Consider the following 13,169-nt stretch of genomic DNA (forward strand, 5'->3'; position numbering starts at 1 on the left):
TTTACCTTGCGGTCCGCCACTTCCGCTATTTTCTCGAGGGGCGGACTTTCACCGCGTACACGGACCACAAGCCCCTTACTTTCGCTTTCGCCAAGGTGTCCGACCCGTGGTCAGCTCGCCAGCAGCGGCAGCTGGCTTACATCTCGGAATTTACTACCTCCATCCGTTTCATCGGGGGTAAAGACAACCGGGTGGCCGACGCCTCGTCTCGACCCGCGGTCCACGCCGTCCTGCAAGTGGCTGATGGAATCGACTACTCAGCCCTGGCGGCGGCCCAGCTGTCCGATAACGAGATGTCCGCCTACCGTACCGCCGTTTCGGGCCTCAGGTTGGAGGACGTTCCCTGTGGCACTGGGGGCGCGACGCTGCTTTGCGATGTGTCCACCGGGCAGCCACGCCCAATCGTGCCTGTTGCCTGGCGACGCCGGGTGTTCGAGGTGCTCCACGGGCTGTCCCACCCTTCCATTCGGGCGACGACGACCCTCGTGGCTTCCCGTTTCGTTTGGCACGGGTTACGCAAGCAGGTTGGGCATTGGGTGCGCACCTGCATCCCGTGCCAAACCTCAAAGGTACAGCGGCATGTGCGTGCGCCGCTCCAGGAGTTCCCCGTCCCTCGCCACCGTTTTGACCACATCCATGTGGACATCGTGGGGCCGCTGCCGCCTTCTCGGGGTTTCACCTACCTCCTGACAATGGTGGACCGTTTCATGCGGTGGCCGGAGGCAGTTCCACTGCCGGACACGTGTGCCTCTACTTGTGCCCGTGCCTTGGCGGCAAATTGGATTGCCAGATTTGGGGTTCCGCTCCATATTACGTCCGACAGGGGGCCACAATTCACCTCCGAGCTGTGGTCATCCATGGCCCAACTGCTGGGGGTTAACCTGCACCGCACCACAGCGTACCATCCGCAGGCGAACGGCCTGGTGGAGCGTTTCCACCGCCAGCTCAAGGCCGCTCTGAAGGCCCGGCTCGTTGGCCCGGACTGGGTTGACGCGTTGCCGTGGGTTTTACTGGGTGTCCGCACCGCCCCCAAGGAGGACTTGGCCACCTCCTCGGCGGAATTGGTTTACGGGGCTCCGTTGACGGTGCCCGGAGAGTTCGTTCCCTCCGCCCAGGGTCAGGCAGAACAGCCCTCAGCCGCCCTGCAACGCCTTCGGGAGACGGTGGGCTCGCTGGCGCCAGTGCCGACGTCTCGCCACGGTTCGGTGCGGTCACATGTCCCTTCCGCCCTGCAGGACTGTCCTTTTGTGTTCCTGCGTCGGGATGCCCACCGGCCAACCTTTCAGCGGCCTTATGAGGGACCGTTCAAAGTGCTTGAGCGGGGCCCTGCCACCTTCGTGTTGGACATGGGGGGTCGTCCTGAGACGGTCTCTCTTTCACGGCTGAAGCCGCGCATGTGGACATTAGCCAGCCGGTGCTACTGGCGCAGCCTCGCCCTCGGGGTCGTCCCACGTCCCGGCCCTTACCCCCGAAGTTCCCGCGGGTGCCTTCCCCTGGCGGGGTGGTTCTGCTTCCTGCGCCCGCCGTGGCGCGCACACGGGCTGGCCGTTTCGTCCGTCCCCCTGTCCGTTTCGTGCCTTCGGTTCTTGGGGGGGGGGTCCTGTGGCGGCACCCGGGGGCTAGGCCACTCCCTTGGTCATTCCACTCGGCACTCAGTGGACGGGAGGGATTAGGTCACTTCCTGGGTCAGTCCCCTTGGGTCAGGTGGTCTGGGACTATAAAGGGTTTGGGTGTGTCGACTCACGTTCTTCTTGAGTGCGGTGTTTGATACCACAGGTAATAAAGTTATTAATTACTCACCTGGCGTCTGGCCTGATTACCGCGGTGACCGCACCCACTACACTCACAGATTTCTTTGGAGAAAGACAATTTGTTTGAAGAATGGCTTTCACTTTTTCGTTGGATGAGGCATTACTGGCAAAGCCAACATTTAATATCTGTTTATAAATGCCCATGAGAAGTGATGCTAAGCTGCTTGTGACTATGTGATTCTCCAATAAATTGGGAATGATCACAATTTTGATACAGTGGTGAAGAAGGTAATATGTTTCTAAGTGTGCTTGCAACATTATTTGGAAGTGAATTTAGAGATGATGGTATTTCCATCTGCATGCTGCTTTTCTAAACTAAACTTTGTTCTTTTCGGTTGATGAGATTATGTCTTTGGAAGAGGTTATTAGAATAACTTGACACGGTACTCCAGTAAATTTGTAGATGGTAGACCCTGCAGCCTCTGTTGTGTTAGAAGAATAAAAGCTTGAGGTTGTTGGTGAATCACAGTGCTCAATCACAGTGCTGCTTTGGAGGACACTAGGAGATATCAAGCTGCTTGAATGGTTTTGAAGCTGCATGCACTTAGGCAAGCCGAGACTATGCTTTCACAATCCTGCCTAATGCCATATAGAGGGAAAAAAGTCTCTGTGGAGTAAGGAGACAATTCAGAATGCCCAGATACTAAAGTGCTACCGTAGTCAGTGTATATGTGGTCATCCACTTAAATTACACACAAAACAAATGGATAAAGCATTCATTCATTTGGCCCCTCATGCTTATTCTACATTCTAATATGTCACTATTGACCTTATACATCTGCATCATTTTCTTGTGCCAATTAACAACTTATGCTTTATTTATAAATGTGTATAAACATGTGAGAGAAAATGAAAATATTGCCCAAATGATTCAGTCTGAGAGATTTTGGCCCATCTGCTGTGTTACATGGCAGAGATTTAATTAATACTAGACTGAGGTGGACCCATTGGGTCCAAAACTCCCCTGCGGGCCTCTCCTGGGGCAACCCTCCTCCAACTGACCATCCTGCGGGCCTGGCAACCCTCACCAACCGACGAAGCCCGTTGCCGGGTAGGGAGTGTCCCCCGGGGCCGTGGGCGGTTTGGGGGGACAGGGAAGGGGCGAGGGAGCCACTCACCTCGGCCCTGTGCCGACAGCGCTGCAGCCAGGGCAAGCCGTGGACCCAAAGCCTCTCCTGCATTGGCATCGCACCCTTCCCTCCCCCACCACTCACCCATTCCATCCCCCCATCTCCACTCCATCCACCCTCAACCCCCCCACACCCCACCCACTCCATCCCCCCTCAACCCCCCATCACTCCATCCCCCTCAACCCCCCTTAAAACTCCCCCAAACTTCTCCTGCATTGGTCAAGCACCCCTCCCCCACACTCCCCCCACACTCCCCCTCCCCTCCCACCCCCCCGGCTTTTTAAAATTTGTTTAAATCTACTTTTTTTAAATGAAATGTAAATGAAAGTGACCATTTAAACAAAAAATGAAATAAAACTTATCTGTGACGGCTCAGTAGCAGCGGCAGGCTCAGTTTTAAATAAAGGGAAAATCTTTCTGTAAAATAAAGCGTTGCCTGTTTAAACGGCTTTAATATAAAGTGTTTCTTCTTTGAATAGAACTCTTCTTTGAATAGAGCCTGTGGGTTCCCATTGTGACGTCAAACGCGCCCCAGTCTATTTAGCGGCAGCTCTTCGGGTTTTCCCGTCACTCTGGCGGGTTCCGCCCCTGGTGGTCATGGTGCCCCCCCTCCCTCATTGGTCGTCACTCGGGTGGGTCCCATTGTGATATCACATACTAAACATGGCAAGCAATCATTTTTTTAAAAGGTAATTTTAAAACTTTAAAAAACTTTAAAATCTCTCTAACGAAAAATATAAGAGCAATTTGAATGAAACTTGGATGAATGTGTCCCCAGGACAATGATGAGTAAGGTGGGCCTAAAATTGTGCGGGTCGTGTACCTTTTTTTGTAGATAAGAAGGGCATACAGGAACAACGGGACACAGAAATAACAGGAACAAACATACGGAACATATGGAACAAACATACAAGATGAGAGTTTTAATATATAGATTAATTCATATTCTTCCTTATTTAACTATGCAGCTAAAAGTTTAGGTAAAAGAAAATCAACAGACCAATGTACAGTAACTGGCAGGAACATTTAAAATGCTAAATCCATTTTCTGATTAACTTTATAGGCTTGCATCAACTCCCATGCATTTTTGAATGATGCAACAGACTTAACAACAAAATCCACTATCCTTAAACGAAAAAATGTCCAGCCTTTATCAGTGTCAAGAAAAGTAGGGGTTCCACACGTGTTCCTTTAAACTCAGGGTAAGCAGGTTTTCAAATCATGGACGAGCTTCATGAGATAACTTTCAAAATTTGTTTGCTGTCAAGTCATTTTAGTTCTATTTTGATTTAGTTGTGATTATACAGACTACAAGGAACCAAAATAATATTGTTTTGCCAAGCACCAATGAATTTTAAAAAACCGAGAACACCAAACTGAGTTAAAAAAATGACAATTGAGAAAATCCAACCCCATCAATCCATATCCATATTTTTAAGTGGAGGTTCGTAACAACACAAAATGTGAATGAAGGTATGTGTAAGATTCATATTTGTTTCCTGATCATGGGGTTCTAGACCATTGGGGTTGATGAACACACAGTTCACACACAGCACAAACACACAGCTCCATCAATAGCACTCCAACAACCTGCATTAATTTGAAATGTCAAACACCTCAAGATGGTCTCTGGATCAAAGGTGATCTCTAAAACTTTGATGGTGGTGTTTTTTAATGGACCAACAGTTTTGTATGATCCACTGGATGTCAGATTACCTAGCCTTCCTTTAGCATTTTGATTCACCTGGGACAATGCTCTTCCTCACTCTTTGTTTAATTACTATTGGTTTCACAACTTAATGACAGTGGAATGAGGAATATACAAGGTGATGAGCTTGCACGTGTAAATCAAATATAAATCTATTTTTGCTGATGGCCCATAGTATCTCATAACTGTTGGGTTTGAATCAGCTAAATATTGTCTTAATACACCAATAAATTGCACAATTTTATACTACATAATGTAATAGAAAGGGTTTTTGGTGTAAACATAGGACTGTCTAAACTTCTAGTTGTGTAAATGTCTAAATATTGTTACTTCAATCTACCTCAACCAAATCCTCTGGCAGCTCGTTCTATATACAGTAGCTACCATGCTTGGAGTAAAAAAGGTGCCTTCGAGTCCCCACTAAATCTTTGCCCTCTCAATTTAAACATGCCTTCCAATTATTGATTCCTCAACCTTGGTAAAAGGACACCAGATGGACACCCTTCAGACTCCTACTCCCTAAGGAATAAAGCCCCAGCATATTCAATCTCTCCCTTTAACTCAATCCTTCAAGTCTTGGCAATGTCCACAAATATTTTGTCTACACTCTTTCCTAGAGCGGGGTGATCAAAAATGAACACAATACTCTATGTGCAGCCTCATCAGTGTCTTGCAATATACATCCCAACTTCTATACTCAGTGCCTTTACTGATGAAGGCCAGCCTGCCATAAGCCTTCTTCCCCACCCTATCTACCTGCAACACCACTTTCAATGGACTAAGTAATTCCACGTCTCAGTTCCTCTGTTCTATAACATGCTTGTTTTTATGTTCTTCTGATGATACAAAAAACATCCAGAGGTGGTAATGAATCTGTGGCATTGGCCGAAAGGGTTGATTCCCTGAGTACAGAAGTGTTTGTGTCTGGCTTTACTCATCCACAAGTTGTTCATAAGAAAGACTTTACAGGATTCTCCAGCTAGTGTGTGCTGTTATCCTTTAGATTTTTTTTTTGCTGTTTTCTAAACCATTTCAGAGAGAAGGTAAAGGTCAACCACATTGCTCGGGGCTGAGGTCACATAAAGGCTAGACTAAGTAAAGATGGCACGTTTTCTTTCCTACGGGACATCTGGTGGTTTTATGCTCACTATTTCTAATATCAGCTAATGCATTTCGCAACTTATTACAGAAAAAATCATAGAGAACATTTAAAAAATATTATACCCTAAAGAATCAAGTGACCTTCCCCTCACTCTGTTACATAACCTGTCTCATTAGGACACAGATTTCCCTTTTTTTCCCACTGGAGATGGCAGCCGTGAGACTCCAGGTAATAGCATATCTTAATATAATGCAATAAGACATTGTGGTTCCTCCAAGCCATACTAAGTTAGAAAGATAAACTAGACAAGACTGGTTTGGAGATTTGCAATTGGAGGCTTAACTTCATTCAAAAGACTGTATAAAATTCTATAAATGTCAGTAAATCAAAGCTTATGTATTTAGCTTCCATCTTCTTAAACCATGCGGCCTATTATGATTGCATCTCTCTTCTCCCGCACTCATGCTCGGATCAATAATGCTCAGAGTTGCAGCATGATTATTGACTAGTCAGATCATTTCAAGACTGAGGTGAACAACATTTTAGATTTTGTTTCCTTCCTATCGGACTGATATTTTAATCATTCAATATTTTATAACAGGTACATCAGGCTCATTGAATACATCTGTGTTCAACACCATCCCCTCCAAATTTATCATCAAGCTCAGAGAACTTGGTCTCTGCTCATCCCTATATAATTGGATCCCACACTTCTTCATCCCCAGACCACAATCAGTATCGAATGGCAACACTTCATCCTCAATAGCCATCAACATAGGAGCACTTCAATGTATGTGCTCAGTGCCCCGCTCTACTCTTTCTATACCCACGACTAACTAAATATAGCTCCAATGCCATCTCAAAATTTGGCAACATTATCACTGTTGTTGGCCTAATAATGGAAAATTATGAGTCAGAGTCCAGGAGGGAGAGTGAAAATCTGAATGGTGTCAGAACAACAATCTTGCTCCCAACATTAGCATGAAAAAGAGCTGATTTTTGACTTCACAAGGGGAAACCCAGGGATCCTCGAACTTGTCTTCATCAACAGAACGGTGGTGGAATGTGTCAACAAATTCAAGTTCTGGGATGTGCACATCTCTGAAGGTTTGTCCTGGGCCCAGCACATTGATATAATCACAAAGAAACCTCATCAACGTTTCTACTTACTTAGAGATTGGGATGATTTGGTATGTCAATGAATACTATCGAACTTCTATAGATTTATGGTAGAGAACATACTGATTAAATGCAACATGATCTATTTCGGAAACTCAAATGCTGAGGAATGTAGGAGAGTTTAGAGGGTGGAATCATCAAACTTACTGAACCCCTCACCATTGAAAGGATCCATAAGAGGCACTGCCGATAGGCAGCCAATACCTTCAAAGACCCACACCATCCTGGCCATGCTCTCATTTTGTAACTACTATTGGGAAGGTACATGAGCCCGAAAACCTTGACCACCAGGCTCAAGAACAGTTTCTTCCGAGCAACCATCAGGCTCGAACACAACACAACAATAACCTCGGCAACTGTGATCTCCTATGGACTATCTTTGGCTGCACTACAGACCAGTTTTTGGACTATTATGGTTACCTACTATCATGGTTATCTACTATCATGGTTATTAATTCATTGTATTTTCGATTATTATATATTATCTGTATGGCATTGCGTTAACGGGTCAGTTAAACTTCAGCAAGTAAGAATTTTATTGTTCTGTTCTCAGAACGCATGGCAATTAAACATTTAATTTGAGTTGTTTAAGATTGTAAACAAAGCATTGTAGGGACATAGGGATTGGCTGAGAGTTCGAACCCTCGGATTGGCTAACGATGTCACGAGGTGGGCCAGCGCGGGAGAGACAAGTTAGTCTAGTGTTGAACTCCGTCCGGTAAGGACGTATTCGTTGGTTATCTATAGTTGTGAGTATTGCGTTTGTTACGGGTTTTTTGCCCATGCAAATAAACTCCGTTTTGAACACTCACCCGCTTCTGGACTCGCCACATTGGTGACCCCGACGTGATCGACGATCACAAGAAGATGTCTCAAGGGGGAGCGAACAGTGGGCAGCCCAACGCGAGCGGCGTTCACCTGCCCCCGTTCTGGGCCCATCAACCGCACCTGTGGTTCATACAGGTAGAGTCCCAGCTCCACATCAAGAAAGTCGTGGAGGACCAGGAGAAGTTCCACCATCTGGTAAGCTGCCTACAGCCCGAGGTGGCTGCGCGGGTGGGACGGTACCTGACCAACCCCCCCCCCCCCAAACCTAGAAGTACGAGGGGCTGAAGAGGCTCCTCCTGAGGGTTTGTGGCTTTAGCCAGAACCAGCGGGCACTGAAGCTCCTGCATCTACCGGAGCTGGGGGATCGACTACCGTCCGCCCTAATGACGGAGATGCTTACCTTGATCGGCGACCACCAGCCGTGCATCATGTTTGAAGCGGCATTCCGAGAGAAATTGCCCCGGGATGTCAGGTTAGTTTTGGCGGACGTCTCCTTTGAAGACCCGGTGGCGTTCGCGGAGAAGGCGGACGCCCTCGTGACGGAGGACCCGACGGCAGACGAGTCGATCAACCGGGTTTCCAGGCCTAGGAACGACTGGCCGTGCGGCCAAGATGGCGGCACATCAGCCGCCATTTTACAGAAAGCCCGCCAAGACGGAGCTGCGGCGCCCACCATTTCGCAGCGGGCCCACGCAACCGAGCCGCACAGGCGCGGCTGGTATTTCTTCCACCAGCGGTGGGGCGGGGAAGCCCGAAATTGCAGGGCCCCGTGCACCTTTTCGGGAAATGCCTCGGCCGATCGAACATAGAGTCAGTCTCGCTCGGCCGCAATCGCCGCCTCTACATCAAGGATCGAGGTACCGGCACCGTGTTCCTGGTCGATACGGGAGCGGTCGTTAGCATCGTGCCTCCCTACGGCTGCGAAGTTCGAGCAGGTAGGAAGGGCCCGCCCCTCATCACGGTCAACGGCAGTCCTATGCGCACCTACGGCAAGAGGGCCATGTCCCTGTCCTTCGGGCCCGCGACTTACCATTGGGAGTTCATCGTTGCCGACGTGGGCCAGGCCATCCTGGGCACGGATTTCCTCTGGGCTTTTTCGTTGGTCGCAGACGTCCGCAGCAAGGGCCTGCAACCCTCGGCTGACAGCATGGAGCCTGCTACTCCTCCACCTGCCACCCTACCCTGCCCGTCGATCCGGGCCGTCACCGCGGCCCCCGGTCAGTTCGCTGCGGTCGCCGATTTCCCGGACCTCCTCGTACAGCGGTTCGATGCCCCTTCCGCCAAGCACAGTGTCGTCCACTTCATCCCTACCGAGGGGCCGCCTGTATTCGCCCGGGCTTGGCGTCTGCCCCCCGACAAGCTGGCCATGGCTCGGGAGGAGTTCCTGAATTTAGAACGGCTGGGGATTGTTCGGCCTTCAGACAGCCCGTGGGCCTCCCCCTTGCATATGGTCTCCAAAGCATCTGGGGGGTGGAGACCATGTGGGGATTACCGGTGTCTCAACGCTGCCACCCGTCCTGACCGCTATCCGATCCCTCACATACAGGACTTCTCAGCCAGCCTCGAGGGCGCTACGGTGTTTTCGAAGATCGATTTGGTGCAGGGATATCATCAGATCCCTGTCCACCCACCGGACATTCCGAAAACGGCTACGATTACTCCGTTTGGTTTATTTGAGTGGTTGTGCATGCCGTTCGGTCTCAAAAACGCGGATCAGGCATTCCAACGTCTCATGGATCATGTGGGTCGTGGGTTGTCTTTTGTGTTTATTTATCTCGATGACATTCTGGTCGCTAGTCGTTCGGTCCCAGAGCACCTGGTCCATCTTCGCACTGTGTTCCAAAGGCTGCAGGTCCACGGCCTGATCCTCCACCCGTCCAAATGCCAGTGCGGCCTGTCCTCGGTGGATTTCCTGGGTCACCGGGTCACACCGGCCGGTGCCACTCCATTGCCCGCCAAGGTGGACGCCGTCCGCTCTTTTCCCCGCCCTACCACCATCAAGGGCCTGCAGGAATTCGTGGGCATGGTGAATTTTTACCACCGTTTCGTGCCTGCGGCAGCTCGGATCATGCGCCCCCTTTTTCAATGCCTCGCGGGTAATCCCGCTGAGTTGGTCTGGACCACAGCTGCCGAGGCGGCCTTTGATGCGGTCAAGCTGGCCCTCGCCAACGCCACCATGCTCGTGCACCCCTCGGCCCCCACGGTGGATGCCTCAGCCGTGGCGGTGGGTGGGGTCTTAGAGCAGCAGGTCGATGGTCACTGGCAGCCTCTGGCATTCTTCAGCCGGCAGCTTACTCGGTCTGAGCTGAACTACAGTGCTTTCGACAGGGAGCTCCTGGCCCTCTATTTAGGTACCACACAGGTACCACACTTTGGTGTGACGTTTCCCTTCCCCTTCCCCGCCCGGTTGTGCCGACCGCCCTGCGGCGTAAGGTTTTTGAGGCCATTCACGACCTGGCACACCCGTCCATTCGGGCGACCTCGGCTATGGTGGCCGCCCGCTTTGTCTGGCACGGCCTGCGCAAGCAGGTGGCCGCCTGGGCCCGCGCCTGGGTCCCGTGCCAGACCTCCAAGGTCCACCGCCACGTCCAGCCACCGTGCCAGAGTTTCGTGATTCCGCCCGTCCGTTTTTTCCACATTCATGTAGACTTGGTTGGTCCGTTGCCTTCCTCTAGGGGCTACACTCATCTCCTGACCGTAGTAGACCGGTTTACTCGTTGGCCGGAGGCTTTTCTGTTGTCGGACACCTCGGCGGCCTCCTGTGCACGGGCCCTGGCGTTGCATTGGGTTGCCCGTTTCGGCGTCCCGGCCATCATCACTACCGAACGGGGCGCCCAGTTCACCTCGTCCCTGTGGGTCGCGCTTGCGCAGCTGTATGGGTCCCGCTTGCAGCAGACTACCGCCTATCATCCCCAGGCTAATGGGATGGTAGAACGCTTCCACCGACAGCTGAAGGCGTCCCTCTGTGCCCGCCTGACCGGCCCTGACTGGGCTGACCAGCTGCCTTGGGTCCTCCTCGGTATTTGCACGGCCCCCAAGTCCGATCTGGGTACTTCCTCGGCGGAACTCGTCTATGGCTCGCCCCTGCGGGTGCCGGGTGACCTTTTCCTCCATCCTCTGACCTGCCGCCTTCCGTCCCGTCGGTTCTGGCTTCTCTCCGGGCTCGGGTAGGTTCCCTGGCCCTGGTCCCGGCCTCCCGTCACGGGAGTACCGCAGCGCACGTACCGGCGGACTTGCACGACTGCAAGTTCGTTTTCCTCCGGCGGGATTCCCACCGGCCCCCTCTGCAGCCGGTCTACCAAGGCCCGTTCCAGGTGCTCAAAAGAGGAGCGGTCAACTTCACTCTGCAAGTGGGCACCCGACAAGAGCTGGTCTCTGTCTCCCGGCTCAAACCGGCCCACTTAGACCAGGACCGTCCCGTGCTGGTGGGTCAACCTCCTCGCCGGGGCCGCCCTCTGGCCGGCCCACCTGGTTTCCCAGCTGCGTCTTCTCTTCCGCCGCCCGGGCCTCTGCTGCCCCCGGTCGCGTTGCCTCTGCCCCCTCCAGCTACGCCGCCTCCTCCCGCAGGGCCATCCCTGCCTCCCCCTCCAGCGTCGCTCCCATCGCCTCCACCTGCAGGGCACTCCCCGCCTCCCTCGTCGCCGGGGGTGCCGGCCTCCCCTCCCCGTACCCGTTCAGGTCGGGCGGTCCGGCTGCCTGTTAGGTACCGTACCGAGGGTTCTGGGGGGGGTCATGTAGGGACATAGGGATTGGCTGAGAGTTCGAACCCTCGGATTGGCTAACGATGTCACGAGGTGGGCCAGCGCGGGAGAGACAAGTTAGTCTAGTGTTGAACTCCGTCCGGTAAGGACGTATTCGTTGGTTGTCTATAGTTGTGAGTATTGCGTTTGTTACGGGTTTTTTGCCCATGCAAATAAACTCTGTTTTGAACACTCACCCGCTTCTGGACTCGCCACAGCATATTAAAAAGTCCAGCTATGATTTCTATTTAAGATTGAAACTAACGTTTTTGTACTGTTATTTAATTTGCCATGCCAGATTCACAGGGGCAATTAACATAAAGTCAGCAAAATAATTGATAACACATCAACAATAATATGATTTTCATAAATTCAACTAAAGCTTTACTGCATAATACATAGCACTTCCAATATCTTGATTTCACAGAGTGTAGGCGGCACTTAATTTACACATCCAGATACATATATCAAGCAATGTTGCAAGTAAAATATTTATCCAGGTACTTGTAGGTCAGCATCTCTGCTTGTCAAATTACTTATTAGAGCACAAGCACAAAACTCTGATTAGATTTTTTGAAATTACTTGTTTACATCAATCTTCTGGATTATTAAATAATTTATCTCTACAGAATGGAGTTACGCTTGAACCATTCCATTAACCTTTCATACAAGCCACACTGAGCTTCAGGATAAAATGGATTCTGGCAGTGCAAGCAGATGAATTTTATGAAACACACTGTTTATCATTTTATGAAGCTCATTCCAGTCATGCAACACAAAAGATAGGGAAGATATATATAAAATACTGGAGTAACTCAGCGGGACAGGCAGCATCTCTGGATTTCTCTCTCACACACAGACACATACATACTGCAGCTAACGGCTACTGAACGTAGACTTCCCTCGTTACTACGGACCTCTTTATAATGGATTTTGGTTATCGCAGACCGAGGCATCAATTTGTGGTGGCGATTGGCAGACATCGCGCAGAGCAGTATTGGGCAGCGGAAAGGTGGCAACAGGGAGAGAGTGAAGAGTAAAACGCACTCAAAGAGCTTTGCATTGGGCACAGGTTTGCAGTGGTTGAAACAAAGAAGGTCCCAGGGTGCTGGATGGAGTTACCTGGTGATGGCATGAGGCTCTCATTGCATCACCCACATGGTGTGCTTCCGGCTGCGGGGTTGGAAAGAGCAAGTAGCATGAAGGCGACGTGAGTACTGGGCCCGTCCCTGGTGCACCACATGTAGGGCTGGGGGCTCTATGGCACCCTGGCCTGTGAATTCCCTCTGGTTTAACCCCACTGGCACTGTGCTTTTTCTCACCTGGTCTTGGGTTAGTTAATATTTACCCCCCCTTACAATCACCAATAAAAAGGACTATGTCCGTCTCCCCCATGGTCCGTGAGAACTAGGGTTTACTGTGTGATCAGATCAGTAAACAAGCCATACAGCACAAGTTGGTTCTGCAATCAAGTTCTGCTTTGAGTTGTTAGCAGTAGCTGGGGCACTTACATGAATACTACAAATGGCCTGGGAATTAAACATCTTTCCAGCATTGAATAGCAATGTATAACGTGGTTGGCCAATGTACCAAAAGCTGATCACCAGCTGATTTATATTTGTCCAATGTGTTAACATATTTTGGAAGAGAAGAGGAAGGGATAGAATTAGT

General features: G+C 50.6%; 1 protein-coding gene across 14 annotated transcripts in view; it reads right to left on the reverse strand.

Moving 5' to 3' along the window:
• Positions 1-13,169, reverse strand: part of magi2a (membrane associated guanylate kinase, WW and PDZ domain containing 2a) — a 356,011-nt gene that overhangs the window by 258,678 nt on the left and 84,164 nt on the right. The gene's annotated exons all lie outside the window — the stretch shown is intronic.

This window comes from Rhinoraja longicauda, chromosome 23, assembly GCF_053455715.1.
Source record: "Rhinoraja longicauda isolate Sanriku21f chromosome 23, sRhiLon1.1, whole genome shotgun sequence".
Taxonomy (NCBI): Eukaryota; Metazoa; Chordata; class Chondrichthyes; order Rajiformes; family Arhynchobatidae; genus Rhinoraja; species Rhinoraja longicauda.